The sequence below is a fragment of the Rana temporaria genome, chromosome 3 (assembly GCF_905171775.1).
Source record: "Rana temporaria chromosome 3, aRanTem1.1, whole genome shotgun sequence".
Taxonomy (NCBI): domain Eukaryota; kingdom Metazoa; phylum Chordata; class Amphibia; order Anura; family Ranidae; genus Rana; species Rana temporaria.
Genome location: NC_053491.1, coordinates 300,550,772 through 300,566,669, shown reverse-complemented (window position 1 = coordinate 300,566,669; position 15,898 = coordinate 300,550,772). Strand labels below are relative to the sequence as shown.

The following is a 15,898-nucleotide window of genomic DNA, read 5'->3' as shown; positions in this document are numbered from 1 at the left end:
ACCAAGATACGACGACATCTGGGTTAGATCCGACAGGTGTACGTCTTTGTACGCCTTCGGATCTAAGATGCAATACTTTGGCGTCCGCTGGGTGGCGTTCACGTCGTTTTCCGCGTCGGGTATGCAAATTAGCTATTTACGATCCACGAACGTACGAGCAGCTGGCGCATTCCTTTATGTCGTCTCTAGTAGGCTTTTTCCGGCGTATAGTTAAAGCTGGTATTTTGCGGCATATAGTTAGACTTGCCGTCGTTCCCACGTTTAATTCGATTTTTTTTTGTTGTTTGCGTAAGTCGTCCGTGAATCGGAAGTCCCGTCTATGTTAAAAAAATTAAGTCCTTGCGACGTCATTTTGCGCAATGCACGGCGGGAAATTTCGGGACAGCGCATGCGCAGTTCATTCGGCGCGGGGACGCGCTTCATTTAAATTAAACACGCCCCCTAATTGCCGATTTGAATTCCGCCGCCAGAGATAGACTACGCCGCCGTAACTTACGGCGCAAAATCTTCCTGGATTCGAACTAAAGCCAGGTAAGGTACGGCGGCGTAGCGTATCTATGATACGCTGCGCGGGTGCAGATCTCTGTGGATCTGCCCCAGTGTATATAATATAAAAGTGCATGCAGGGCACTGGACAAAGCACTAGGGACAAAAGGAATGTGAAATGATTTGATACAGTAATGTAATCTGTAAGGTTACAGTGTACTGTATGTGTTATGTTTTGTGTACTTTTTGAATTTGCCATGGGCTCCGTTCCCGTGCATCGTGACACTCATCATGAATGAGTCCGGCACACAGAGCATCGGGCGGAGGACACAGCCCGCAGAGACACAGCGGGGTGACATCACAGGATCCCAGGACAAGGTAAGTAACCTGGACCAGTATCCTGAGATGCAATCCCGAGTGTGGCTCGGGGTTACCACTAATGGTACTGAAATTTAACCCTGAGCCACACTCGGGATTACCGCCAGGGAGGTTAAAGCAACACAGTGCCGTATCGTAAAAAAATGATGCATGTAATTTTCTTTTTCTAAACTAACTGTCTCTATTTTAACAGAAAAAGCAAAGAAAAAAATAAAAGGGAACAAAGCTGATCCCAAACGAAAAAGCAGAGATGGTCTCAGAGGAAGTCCGGAGAAAAAGGAAAGAACAAGAAGAGGAAGCGGTTCTGTTTTAGGACAACTGGGTAAATATAGTTTTGAGAAATCTCACAAAATGTTAATAAAACTGGAAGGAAATATTATAGTTGTATATGTGCTTTTGCAAAGTTAAAGGGAATTCTCTTTTTCTCTGACTGTTCTGTAGTGTGAACTGCCACCTCATCAGTAATTTATAATTTACCTCCGCCGTTTTGGAGGACATCGAAGAGGTGTGTGTCAATGGAGAAATGTAGATTGTTGAGCATCCGATAGTGGTTTTTGTAGGTCTTGTTCCCAATTAGTTAAGAAGGGCGGCCAGTCCTTTGAGGATAGTGCCAAGGTTTCTCAGGCGGTTGATCATCTACTGTCAAAGGTGCTTAAAGCTGGTCCTCCTATATTAGCACCGCTCAGCTCTTAGGAATTTTCAATAAAGGTATTATATGCAATATAATGTGTCTTAGTATGAGATATACCGTATTTATCGGGGTATTGCGAGCTCCGGCGTATAGCGCGCACCCCTAATGTAGACCCGAAATTCCTGTAAAAAAACATTTTATTACTTACAGTTTTGGTGTTTTGCCCGGCGGCCTTGTCCGGTCCAGTGTCCTCCCGGCTTCTCCCGCGCTGTCTCCAAGTCGAATCCCCGCTTCCCGCGCTCAGTTTGAACGCCTCCGCCGACATATACCGAGCGCAGTACACTCGGGCACGCTCGGCCACGCTCGGCTTCTCACGTATAAACGTCACAGAGCGTGACCACGAGCGAAGCGGAGCCTGGCCGAATGTACCCGAGTGTACTGCGCTCGGTATATGTCAGCGGAGGGGTTCAAACTGAGTGCGGGTATCGGCGTATATCGCGCACCCACGATTTCCCCCTTATTTTAAGGGGAAAAATGTGTGCCGTATACGCCGATAAATACGATAATACTTATTATAAAATCATAAAATAGCAGCCACTTAAAAAAACTATCTGCAATAAAAACAATACTCAAGAATAAACACTATACATGTCCACATAAATATTGTAGTGGCGCTCTTGTAAAAAAACACTGACAAGCTTCTTTATGTAATTCATGCAGTTCATGTAGTTCATAAAGGAAAAGCAGAGATGGGTGCATGAAAAAGTTCAAATTCTATTTTTGTGCAGTGATTGGACGCATCAAGGCAGACACCATTCACCCAACGATACACCTCGTGGAACAAGGAGCCCCCTTTGGGGATGCACTTACCACAACGATAAGTGTAAGGCCCCATATACACGACCAAACATGTATGCTGAAACTGGTCCGCGGACCAGTTTCAGCAGACATGTTCGGTCGTGTGTAGGCGCGAGCGGGCAGAATTCCAGCAAACATTTGCCCGCCGGGCCTATTCCCAGCGGGCAAATATTCCTGGACTTGTTTTAAAACCGTCCGCTGGAATCCTGCCCGCTCGGACATGTACGGTCGTCTGTACAGACCTACCGTACATGTCCGAGCGCCCGCCGTCCCTCGCATGCGTCGAATGACTTCGACGCATGCGTGGAAGCATTAAAAGGCAGGCCCGCCCCACGTCGCCGGGTCATCGCGCGGACTTCTGTACGATGGTTAGTAAAGGCATCATACAGAAGTCCCCCGGGCAGACATGTACGGTGAAAACGGTCCGACGGACCGGTTTCATCGTACATGTTTTGCCGTGTGTACCCGGCCTAAAACGCTCTCATAAAGATAGATCCACCTCCTCTTTATTTCACCTTCCACCAACTTTAGAACACGTGTAATAAGAGATCCAGGGATCTCTCTCCTTCATGTGTCCACTTTAGAGCTCTAAAGTAGGGATGAGCTTTGAGTTTCGAGTCGAACTCACGGAGTGAACCAAAACTGCGGTTAGCAAGGAATTTTTTTATTTTTTTTAAAAAGATATTTTTATTGAGTTTTGCACATAAACAACAAAACAGTAACCAAACACAAAAAGAAACCATCACAATACACACACAAAACAGACAGTTTTGCTCCTAATATCACACTATGCCAGTAACGACAGTACATTTCTGTGGGTCACAATCAGAATAAAAAGCAACATACTCAGAAAGTACAAAGTAGGGCATCAATTAACACCTCGTGGGTCTGCGCATAAAAGGTACTATGGTAGAAGGAGACCTCGTTATTCGTTCTGCCCATCAAGGCTGGACAGGGGATTAGGGTCAGGGGCTAGCCAGCCACCTACCCCCAGATCTTATGGAATGATTTATTTATTTTCCTAATCTCAAAGGTGAGCTTATATAGCGGGCGGGCATCATTGAGCCAATTCTAACCATAGGCCCCTTGTCGGGGTCGTTGCCCCCTTTCCAGGTCATCAGGATAGACTTCTTAGCTTAGAAGTACAGGACGCAAAGCAATTTTTGACCTGTGAGGGAACAGAGAGGTCACCGAAAAAAAGACCCCCAGTAGACAGTTCTTAGGGTCCAGTATATTAGGAAGCTCCAGAGCAGAAGAGAGGAAGGATCCTATACTTCTCCAAAAGTCCCGTACAACGGGACAATTCCAGAAGCAGTGGATGAAATCTGCCAATTGACCACATCCAGGGAAACAGTCTGCAGAGGGTAAAATGCCCATTCTGTGCATCCTAGCCAGACTCAAATGCGATTGGTGGAAAATTTTTATTTGGATTACCCTGTCTCTGGAGGATATAACAGTAGCCTTGAAAGTGTCACAGAATTCAGACCAGTCATCGTCCGTCATAGCAATGTCTAGAGATTCCCATTTGCGTTGTGATGCCTTAAATCTAGGGTTAGAGTTTACTGCTAAAGCTAAATAATAAGTAGAGATGAGTTTTGTTCGGTCCGGGGCACGTAGAAGTTTTTCCAGGTCTGGAACCCACAAGTGGACTGTCCAGGGAGCCAAACTGGGCTCGTGCAGCGTGTCTTGAGCCGATAGTAAAAGAACAAATAATTGGAGGGTAGGGTAAAGTCGTCTCTCATTTGGGCGAAGGATTTAAAGCCCTATGGGGTAAACAGGTGGCACAGTATTTAACCCCTCTAGATATCAACTTCTGAGGGTCAGGCAAAGTATTCAATTCTAAGAGCGTTGTATTGAACCATAGTGGATTATTAGGAGATGTCAGCCACGAACCCGGGGCATGTTTAAGAGTCACCGTTTTAAACAAAGACAACAAGGTTTGTAGCACAGACAGTCCTGGCCCAGGAGGAGTGCATCCACGGTAGATAATATTGTGCAGTGTCTCGAACAACGTGACCATAGCTCCTTCAGTAGTGGTGCATGCATTATTTGAGTCAGGGGTGTAACCAGTCGTGAACATTCACCAACTGGGAAGCTTGATAATAGAGGTAGAAGTCAGGGAATGCCAATCCTGCAAATGAGACGGAAGTCTAAGCGTTTCTAGTGCTACCCTAGGGGCCTTACCATTCCAGAGGAATGCTATACAGATCGAGTCAATGCTCTTAAATAAGGATTTAGGAATCTTGCATGGGGCATTAGCTAGGACATACAGTAACTTGGGTAGTATATCATTTTAAGACATTGGCCCGTCCCATCAGATCTAAGGGTAAGTCTTTCCACTGTTTAGTCTGGGAGTGCAGCTGAAGTAACACAGGGCTCAAATTATTAGTGATATATAGGGATAATGGTAACTGGACCACAACAACCAAATATCTAAATTAAGTGGCCACCAGCAATCTAGAGTCCGAGTGGATTTGAAGATTAGGCGACTGATCTATGGGTAAATAATAGACTTCTCCCCATTTACTGAGAAATCCCCGAAATCTGACACCATTTCCAATACATTAGCAAGTGAGTCCTGGGCATCTGCCAAATATACTAATGTGTCGTCAGCATACAGCGAGATTCGCTTCTCAATACCATTAATGGGCGATACCCAGAAGCGAAGGGGCTCCATGGCTAGGGCAAAAAGCAGGGGTGACAACGGACAACCCTGCCCGGTCCCCCTAGTAATTGGAAAGCGTCCGTAACCTGCGAGTTGATTCGAATGCGGGCAAGTGGCATGTAATAAAGGAGTCGAATCCAGGCAACCAAAACCATACATCTGTAAGACCCGGAACAGATATGGCCATTCTACACTGTCGAAGCTTTGCAGGTGTCCAAGGACACCACAACCCAGTCGATGGACAGTCGTGTGATATGACAGGTTATGGAACAGTCTGCGAATGTTCATTCTAGTCGACCTTTCTGGAATAAAACCACTCTGATCACTTCCCACCAGGCGAGCAATCACCTTATTCAGACGGTTCGCCAGGGCCTTAGCTAAAATCTTCGCATCTACATTTATAAGAGATATTTGGACGGTAAGAATCACATTTCAGCGGGTCTTTCCTGGGTTTAAGAAGCAGAACAATCAGAGCCTCTCTCATCGAGGGGGGCAACACCCCCTCTTTCAGTGCCTCATTGTAAGTCCTAAGTAGAAGAGGGCTAAGAAGGTGTTGGAATTGCTTATACCATTCCACTGGAAACCCATCTAAGCCTGGCGATTTACGAGCCGGCATCTGTGAAATTTCAAGTGATAATTCCTCCACAGACAACGGTTCATCCAACTCCTCCTGAACCCGGTCCTTCAGTTTAGGTAGTGGTACTTGGTCCAGATAATCACTAAGCTGCGTATCAGAGTAGTCAGCCCTAGAGGTGTAAAGATCATGATAGAAAGAAAGGCATTCTGTTATATCTTGGGGACATCGCTAATCTGGTTTATTGAAGTCAATATCCTAGGGATAGAAATAGGGGTACTCTCAGCTCTTGTAATGTACGCGAGTAAACGACCCGCCTTGTTACCATGCTCAAACGTCTGAGATTCAGAGATTCACCTATATATTTCTCAAATTTAGGGTCTTGCCCTAATTTTGAAAAATGTTAAATACAAAAAAGTGTAAGCTGGGGAAATAGGCAGAGATTCACCTATATATTCTCCACCTATAGCAAGAAGCAGGAACCCAGCCCCTAAACAATGTACTGCACAGACAGTATATCACAGGGGACAGGTGCAGTGCTGTTGAAATATACAGAGTCACCTATAGATTGCTGACTGCCCCTATAGGAAAAATATTTCAGCAAACTCTCCCTGACTATGTACTTGACAGAAACACAGTATATCACAGGTGCACAGGTGGTGTGGCAGGTGTACTGCTGTTGAAATACTCAGTCACCTATAGAAGTGCTGACTGCCCCTATAGGAAAAATATTTCAGCAAACTCTCCCTGACTATGTACTTGACAGAAACACAGTATATCAGAGGTGCACAGGTGGTGTGGCAGGTGTACTGCTGTTGAAATACTCAGTCACCTATAGAGTGCTGACTGCCCCTATAGGAAAAATATTTCAGCAAACTCTCCCTGACTATGTACTTGACAGAAACACAGTATATCAGAGGTGCACAGGTGGTGTGGCAGGTGTACTGCTGTTGAAATATTCAGAGTCACATATAGATTACAAACTGCCACTATAGCTGACAAAATTCCTAAACTATATGAAGCACAGCAGATGTCACAGGAATAGAGTGCTTGTTGATATTTCTGGAGCAACATACACCTAAAACTCTCCCTAAGCAGATTTAGCAGCCTTTCCCTCACATAAGTGAAGCAGTGACACGAGCCAGATGCCATAAGATGATGCAGATATCAAAGAAATAAAGTGTGCTTCTTGATATTTCTGGAGCAGCATACCAGCATAGACCTAACACTGTCCCTGAGCAGATTCAGCAGCCTTTCCCTCACATAAGTGAAATACAGTGACAACGAGCCAGATACACCTAAGACTTTCCCTTAGCAGCAGATTCCAGCAGCCTTTCCCTATCATGAGTGAAGCAAAGAGACGATCTGTGCTGTGTGCCTCTATCTAATATAGAGACTGGTCACATGATGGGTCACATGCTGCACTGGCCAATCACAGCCATGCCATAAGTAGGCATGGCTGTGATCAGTTCCCAGTCACAGTAGTAACACGAATGGCGATTGGCTGCCGTGCAGCGCGCCAAAACATACTCGAACTCCGAACCGAACCCGGACTTTTTCCAATTATTCGGTCCGGGTTCGGGAAAAAACCCAAAGTCCGTACCGAACCCGAACTTTACAGTTCGGGTTCGCTCAACCCTAGTTACAATCAATTGCAAGTGTTAATTGCATATAACTCAGATAACAAAGAGAGGTATCTAGGTTTAGTGATTTGCGCACTTAATATAAAAAGTAAAATACAATAAAACTAAAGACAATAAAAGACAATGTGACCAAAAGGCTAAGTCAGACCCAAAAATACGCTGGGTTCACAAAAAAGTTGCTGCTTTGGTCCAACTCGACCATGGAAGCCATTTTGTGTGTGCCTCAGCGTACTTTCCAGTACTAGAGGCCATTGTTAACTCGCAATTGTAGTGTAGATTTACCAAGTCAATAGTACTTTCAATCGTTGGGGGTTGGGTATCTTTCCAGAGTCTAGTTATACTCAGTCGAGCTGCAAGTAAGATGTTAGTGACTACCAGTCTCGTGTTGTAGGGGATCAGGTCAATATGCATATTGAGCAATGCCAGTGCTGGCGAGGGAGGTATGTTGGTTCCTGTTATGTCTGATTAAAATTTGGAAAATATTCGCCCAGTATGGTTTGATAGACGAACATGTCCAAAGGATGTGGAAGATATCACCCTTGGTTGTGATGCATCTCCAGCAGGAGTCAGGGATATCCTTACCAAACTTAGCTATTTTAGCAGGAGTGAGGTACCAGCAGAGATTTTTATCGTGAGTTCCCATAACGTCGCATTGCGGGTGGATTTGTATATGGATTTGAGCGCAGAATGCCAATGCGTTTCAGTGAATGTTTGACCTGTGTCTATATCCCACTGATCGTGAGGTTTGGCTTTGGTGAACACCTGTTTCTGGCGAAACATATCATAGAATACGGAAATTCCCTTCTGCTTAGAGGTGGCGTCGGTCAAAAACGACCATATTTTGGGAAGAATGGAATAGCATGGTTTGGGCATCTGGGATAGACAATGTTTAATCCTAATGTATGTGAAGAGCTCTGTGTGCCAAAATTTAAATTTGTCCTGTAATTGAGGGAAAGTGAGCATTGAAGCACCTTGGAAGATGTCTTGTATGTAGTGTATACCAGTGGATGTCCAGTGGGACAACATAAGATCTTCTGTGCAATGTTCTAGAATAGTCAGTGGGAGAGGAGGTTGGAACGAATGAGGATGCAGTTCACCCTGTTTAACTAGAAATTTCCAAGCCAGAGTCGAAGCCCTCATCGTAGGGGAGACTGTGGGACCCCCAGAATCCAGTTTCGGAGTGTGTGGTGCTTGACCATCGTGGATTCCAACTGCCCCCAAAGGGTAAGGGGGCGAGGAAGGAACCAATCCCTAAGCTGGGTAAGGATCGTAACCCAGTAGTATTCTTTGAAGTCGATGGACCCTGCACCGCCTGCAAGTTTATGTTTAGTGAGTAGCTGTTTAGCGCACCGTGATTTTTTGCCTTGCCACAATAGTTTATTCAGGATAGTTTGGAGAGATTGAAAGTAGGACGATCAGATGGGTATGGGGATTGTCCGAAACAAGTACAATAGCTGAGGGAGATGCATCATTTTAAACGCTGCCAGTCTACCCAACCAGGAGAGTTCGTATTTGGCCAGTGAGTGAGTTTCGGCTTGGAGAGTAGCTAGGAAGGGTTTGAAGTTGCTTTTGAAAAGGTTTTTGGTGAATCTTGTCAGTTGAACCCCTAGGTAGGATATTTCTTGGTCCGCCCATGTGTAGGGAAATTGTGTTTGCAGAAGATTCCTAGTGGTAGCGTCTAGACCTAAGTCAAGTATATATGATTTAGTGGCATTAACTTTGTAGTATGATATCTTACTGAACCATTGAAGGGTTTTTTTGCGCTTCCGCCAGTGACAAAGTCGGGTTAGTCAGCATAAGGATGATGTCGTCTGCAAATAGACTGATCTTGTGGGAATTGGGGCCTATTTTGAACCCAGTAATGTTTGGATTTTGCCTAATATGTTCCGCAAGGGGTTCAATGAGTAGGTTAAAGATCAGTGGGGACATACTTGTCTAGTACCGTTCGTTATATTAAATGGTTGAAAAAGCATGTCAGCTGAGAACACTCGTGCTGATGGGGTTGTATATAGGGCAAGTAAGGCATTCGTTATTCGACCTTGAAATCCAAATTTTTGGAGAACCTTCTGGAGATATCCCCAGTGAATTCTGTCGAACGCCTTCTCTGCATCCAAAGCTAGGAGCAGAGAAGGCGTTCCGCTAGTCTCAGCATGGTGTAAGATGTCGATTACCCTTCTTGGGGCGTCGGACACCTGTCTCCCGGCAGTGAAACCCGATTGGTCTCTGTGGATCAACATGAGCATGACATTAAGGAGTCTCGTGGCAATCGTTTTCGCGTAGATTTTTAGGTCTAGATTTAGAAGTGAGATTGGACGGAAGTTTTGGGGGGTCGTCGGATCTTTTCCCGGTTTGGGCAGGGTTACAACAAGAGCTTGCAGGGATTCTGCTGGGAAATTGGAGGTAATGGCCGCATCGTTGAATAACTCAGTTAGTGCTGGCGCTAGTTGGTGAGCAAATTGTTTATATTATTCCCCGGTGAGGCCATCTGGGCCAGGGGATTTACCCGCAGGTAAGGAGTTGATGGTAGCTATTTCTGCAATGGTAAAGGGAGAGTTTAATCTGGACAACTGGTCTGATGTAAGGGATGGGAATCTAATGTGGCTGAGGAAGTCGTCTATTTCTGTAGAGGAAGGCTGGTGCGTGTTAGGATCAGTGTGCAGGTTGTACAGGTCACTGTAATACGCGCTGAACATGTCAGCGGTTGCCTGAGGGTTTTTAAGTTGTTCCTTTGTATGTGGATGTAAGATGTGGTCAATTTTAGATTTTAACCTCCGCCCCTTGATGCGTTGTGCTAGGACTCTGCCTGCTTTATTGAATGTGGAGTAGAAGAATGCTTTTATTTTCCTTTGGGTGCATTCAAAGGACTGCAATAGGAGGAGTCTAAGTTCCTGTCTTAGGGATAATAGTCGTGCGGAGTTGTTCGGGTCGGGGTTGGATTTTTTGAGTCGTTCTAAAGTGTCTAGTTGTGATACAAGAGCATCTATCCTTAACGATCTAGTCTTTTTATGAGCTGAATTCAGCTTAATCAAAATGCCTCTGATGAACGCTTTATACGCATTCCACACCACGCCTGGATCGGGCACAGAGCCTGTGTTAGTAGCAAAGTATTCTTTTAGGTGGTCAAAAATTTCCCGAGAGAAGGAAGGGTGTTGCAAAATATAATTGTAAGCTCTCCAAACAAATGTAGGTCTTACGGTTTGTGAGTCAGAAATAGTGATTGTTATGGGGGCATGGTCCGACCAGGTCGTGGTGTGGATCACAGATGCGCTGACAGATTGCAGAAGCCATTTGTCGGAACAGGTCAATGCGTGAATATGTTTTGTGGAGGGGAGAAAAGAACGTGTAGTCATGCTCAGAGCCATGGCAGCATCTCCAGACGTCAAACAAATCGTGCAAGGCGATGAAGTTTCAGAGGAGATTCTCTGTGTTTAGAGGCAGTGGTGGAGTCCAAGAGGACTTCCGGGACTTGATTGAAATCCCTGCATAAGATAAGGCGCCCTTGTTTAATGGGGTGGATGAGTTTCATCACTTTACCGAGGAATCTGATCTGTTTGATGTTGGGAGCGTATACGTTAATCAGGGTATAGTCAGTGCCATTCACATTACGCACAAGTACAATGTATCTGCCATCAGGGTCCAATTCAATGTGTTTCAGAAGGAATTTGGCAGTATCTCTTATCGCTATAAACACCCCCTCTAAAAACACGTGAGGGAAATGTCTATTAACACAAACAGGTGCACCATTAGAGATAAAATGTGTTTCTTGAACACATAGTATGTCACATTTCAGATCTAACGCTGTTTTCCATAGGGAATGTCTATTTGCCGGGTGGTTCAACCCATTGGCGTTAAGAGACAGGATCTTGATCGCCATTAGGGACTGGCTGTGAGTATAAAATGAGGTGGAAAGTCACTTACAGTTCAGAGAAGAGGCTGAGCTTGTCTGTACGAGTATACCTAAGAACGTTGTTGAGGTCACTGTTAATCGTAGATCTTAGGAGTGCAGGTCCCTGGACAGGCAACGTAGTAGCTGTAAAGGTAACACAGTTAGTAACAAAACTGAACAAGCAAGAAAAACTGGAGACCAAAGAGTGTGAACTAAGGGTGGCATCACCACCAATGAAACTAAGTGATGGAGTAGAGGAACGGTATTTCCAACTAAACCACTGGGGTGGGGAAACAAAAGTTAGTTATCGGCTGTAACAAAAAAGGTAGAGAGCTGGGTGCCAGGGAGAGTCTCTGATGTGTAGATGTAGAGGCCCTTAGTTATTCAGGACATTTGTTCTGGTTCATCATCACGAGTTGCGAGATCGCGACGTGGTGGGCGAGCATTTCGTTGTTCTTTCGGAGGTGCTAGTTCTTGCGGTGGTTTCAGGAGGATTCCCCAGGTGTGGAGCAAATGCAAGCCCTTCTGTAGGTCCTGGATCATATGGTTGGTACCATTTATCGTTATGAGCAGCGTAGCCGGGTAACGCCATTTGTACTGGATCTTGTGATTGAAAAGGCATTTGGTGATCGGATTAAGTTGTCGCCTCAGCTGTAGAGTATATTTGGAGAGGTCAGGGAAAATCTGGACTCCCTCAAACGGGTCTTGCAATGGTGGGCCGTTTCTGGCGGCTGAAAGCAGTCTCTCTTTGACGTGAAAAAAGTGGACCCTCATTAGTGTGTGCCTGGGGACTGTTGAAGCAAGGTGTGAGGGTTTAGCTATCCTGTCAACGCAATTAATTATCAGATCTCTAGGAGATGCATCTGGAAGGATCATATGCATAAGCTCTTTGGCATATCTAGGGAGGTCGGCAGGCATGATGGTTTCCGGGACCCCCCGCAATTTCAAGTTATTTCTTCTGGACCGATCTTCCAAATCGACCAGCTTGGCCCTCACCCAGGTTTGTTCCTTCTGCAGGTCACCATAGGAGTCGACTAGGTCATTTACTGTGGCTGTGCAATCCTCCATGCTGTTCTCAAGGTGGGACACCCTGTCATCCATCACATGCATGTCAGCGGTGAGTTTAGTAAAGATAGAAGACAAATTTGTCATAAGGGAGGTCTGGAGGGAGAGCAGCATGTCCTTGAGCGTGGTGTCCATCAACGGTTGTCCCGTTGTGGGGAAGGAGGCCATGGAGGATTTTAGGGCCTGGTTGGATGGACGGTGGCCATAAGCCCGGGCTCGATTTGCGGGGAGGAGCGCAGCGGTGCCGGTCCTATCCGCATCCGCGCTTTCGCCGGGCTGCCCGTGACAGGATTTTCCCCCGGTTTGAGCACAGGAGGAGGGGCAGAGAGGAGCCTGTGGTCCCGATCCGCCATCAGGGATATCTGGGTAGGCCTTGGGTGCCGCGGTCCCGGCGGCGCCATTTTGACTGACCTGACTCGGCTTTGTGAAGAAGGCCATCAGTTTCTGGGGGTGATGTTCCGTCATCCTCTTCCTGGACATGGTTCACTAGTGTCCACGAGGTGTTAGGATGTCGGATGGGTGCAGATTGCTGGCTAGGTTGGGCCCAGAACGCTCCGTTTCTCTCCCCTGGCAGACAAGCACAGAGTCTAAGCAGCCATCACCAGCGCTGGCAGACCACGCCCCCCGCTTAGTGTTTAAAATTATAGTACAAGGTCAATATCCCAATACACCACTACATGCAGGTGATTATCAGTAAGGGATCCCAGGCGTCACTCCTAGCAACAGGAGTTTGGGGGTTCTCTACATCATATCAACCTTAGCATGTAGAGATGTATTTAGGCCACTAGGGGAGATGCTATGAAATAGCATCAGCCCCTAGCATAGAAAAGTTAGAGCGAACATGTTCAACAATTAGGACAAGGCCTATAAGTATTTTATACTTCTGTCAAGTACGTAGTAAATTGTATTTGTAGTAACAGGTATTAATTGCATATGAGAGACAGTGTAGCTCAGGTACTCTGAGGGTACACGTATAATACACAAGTTGTACTGGCAACTAATAGAAACGTATGAGAGGCAGTATAGCTCAGGTACTTTAAGAGTACATATATCATTTGTAGTAACACATATTAATTGCATATGAGAGGTAATATAGCTCAGGTACTTTGAGAGTAGGGATGAGCTTTGTGTTCGAGTCGAACTCACGTTCGACTCGAACATTGTATGTTCGACAGTTCGTCGAAATACGAACGTTACAGGCCGTTCGCGCCAAATTCGAGTGGCGTGTCACGGTCCATAATTCACTGCGGCATTGCAGTGCATTGCTGGCTGATGATTGGCCAAGCATGCACTATGACCCATGGTGGCTTTGGTCAATTATGACTCAGGGGGTTTAGTACACGCCCCACACTATAGAAGGCCGCCTGCAGGTCGGCCTTGTGTAGTGTGTTGCGGTGGTTAGGAGAGAACAGAGAGAGACAGAGAGAGAGTGTCATTTTTTGCAGGTAGATAGAGCCGGCAGACAGGCAGGCTAGTCAGTTAGAATTACAGTGTGTGTCGTCATGGCGTGCACGTGAGGAAGAGGCGCGCTCGTAGGTGGGGGGAGTGAAGAGCGGGGAGTTTGCTGGGGGATGAGGACGGACCGTGCCAAATGAAGACAGGAGCTGGCAGCTCCCATCCGTACGCCGCATGCTGCCTCTCGGAAGTCGGCCCACTGGAAACTATCGCAGCATAGCGGCGGGGACGGACCACTGCACGGGACGGACCAGCCTAACCCGCATCACGCTAGGCTGTGTAGCCACATCGGGGCTCACAGCGGGTAAAGAAGCAGAGACAGACGGGAGAGGAGGAGGCAAGCGGAACGTGCAGCGGGGAGGTTTAAACCATGCAGGAGCGTGAGAAAGGTCGTATACATCTACCCATACCCATATCCACCATCACAGAAGATAAGGTCGGCTTTTATTTGTTTTATGCTTGTACTTCAAAGGCACTCGGAGGAGGTGGAGGTGAGGTAAAGGAAATCCCTAAGGGATGAGGATTAAGAGTCAGGGAAGAAACTGCCAATGCTGTTAAAGCTGTGCTAAAGGTTTAATTTTGTCTAGCTCTGTCTTGTTGCTTCCTAAGTTATTTGGAGTGTAAACTATAAGGCGTAACTGATGAAACTCGTAACGACTACTGACACTAGAAGATAGTAAAGGTGTGTAGATGATTGGACCTCTGACAGTGGCGTTTTAACAAAGGTTTCAACAATGTAAAAGACTCTGCTATCGGCGACCTGTGAGTCTTGTCTTCTTCCTCACAAAGACCTAGTTGCAGCATAGCACCAGCTTTCCATGACATTCTGGATCATCTGTGATGCATGGTCACTGCCCCTAAATGATGTGTGGAAGAGGTGTTATGGGGTCGAGGGTTAGGAACCATCAAATGCTGAGAATCCTTTTGTACACTACTAATGCCTTTACCTGTACACTAGTTTAATTCAATATTGCCTGTTATTGAACGGTGAAGATCTATAGAAAAGTGGTCAGAGAACCCAATAGGGGAAAAATATAAACATTGACAAAAAAACAGTAATCCCCTTTAAACTAGCCACACCAATTGGTGATCATCCAAAGTCTATAGATAGCTTTACTCTCCATGATGTTGTGACAGCTATGTAGAAATGTGTCAAGGAAATCCAATTCATCTCCATGCTCAAAGAAATGTGCATGCAGTCAGAACAGTCCACAGAACTGTGCAGGACCATACGTGCATTTACACGTGCATGTGCACATATAAGCACATATAAGTAAGCCTTAGCGCGCTAGTGAGCATGTACATTTGAATAGCCTTTGGCGCCCAATGGTCTATTTAAAGCACTGCAAGACTCAGGATCATTGCTAAACAGTTGTCAGCTCCTTCTGCCTGTGACCTGATCCTGACGCTTCCTCCTGCCTGCTGTTCCTTCTCTGCTCGCCCGATTCTGACCTTGGCCTGGCTCTGACTCCTGGTTTCCTATTCTCTACCTCTGCCCGGTTGTTGCCAAATTCTACCTGCCTGAAAACGCATCAGAGATCCTGCACTTCACAACTTTCCTGCTGCACTGCCTACCCTGTTGCAGTGTACCTCCCTCCCTTGATAGAAGGGAAACTAATTAAGCCTTTCCCCTATTATAATAACAACTACCCACAGCAATTTTGTTGGAAATATTCTGAAAATAATCTGAAAACTCGGGATATTATATATTCTTATACAAACAGGAAGGAGGCTCGGGGGAAGGAAGGGGATAGAGGAAAAAAAGAGAAAGGAGAGAGAGAAAAAGAGAGGGGTACCTTGCCTGAGATTGCCCAGCATCACGGAGGGGAGGGACAGTTAGGGGCGATCGCAGAGAGGGGGTTGAGGTGACAGGAGAGGAGGCAGAAGAAGGTCAAGCTGGGGAAGGGAATTAGAAGAAGAGACAATAATATGAGCAGAATGACAAGCAGGTCTACAAAGGGGGGACCCCCGACAACCCCAAGTAACATAACAACAAGCTCAATTAGACCATTTATGACTAAAGGAGAAAGCCCACGAATTCAAGGTACCCAGGGAACAACAAAGCAACAACAAGCAAACAAAGATAAGAAGCTAGAAACTAGAAAACCCCAGGGGGGGAATATCAGTGAAACATCTATGGAATTAAGAGAAGAAGGAATTATAGAGAGGGGGGCTGAAAGCAGTAGGACGGAGGAACAACATACAGACTCGCAGTCCCTAACAAAAGGAGAAATGGCAGAGATGATGCTAAAACTGG

At 46.0% G+C, this 15,898-nt stretch overlaps 1 protein-coding gene across 1 annotated transcript in view; it reads left to right on the top strand.

Moving 5' to 3' along the window:
• Positions 1–980: 980 nt before the first annotated feature.
• The window catches only part of LOC120930265 (E3 ubiquitin-protein ligase Jade-2-like), a 65,872-nt gene continuing 50,954 nt past the window's right edge, over positions 981–15,898 (top strand). The window contains exon 1 of the mRNA XM_040341490.1: positions 981–1,186. The gene's annotated coding sequence lies outside the window, so the exon portion shown is untranslated. The remainder of the gene's footprint in view (positions 1,187–15,898) is intronic.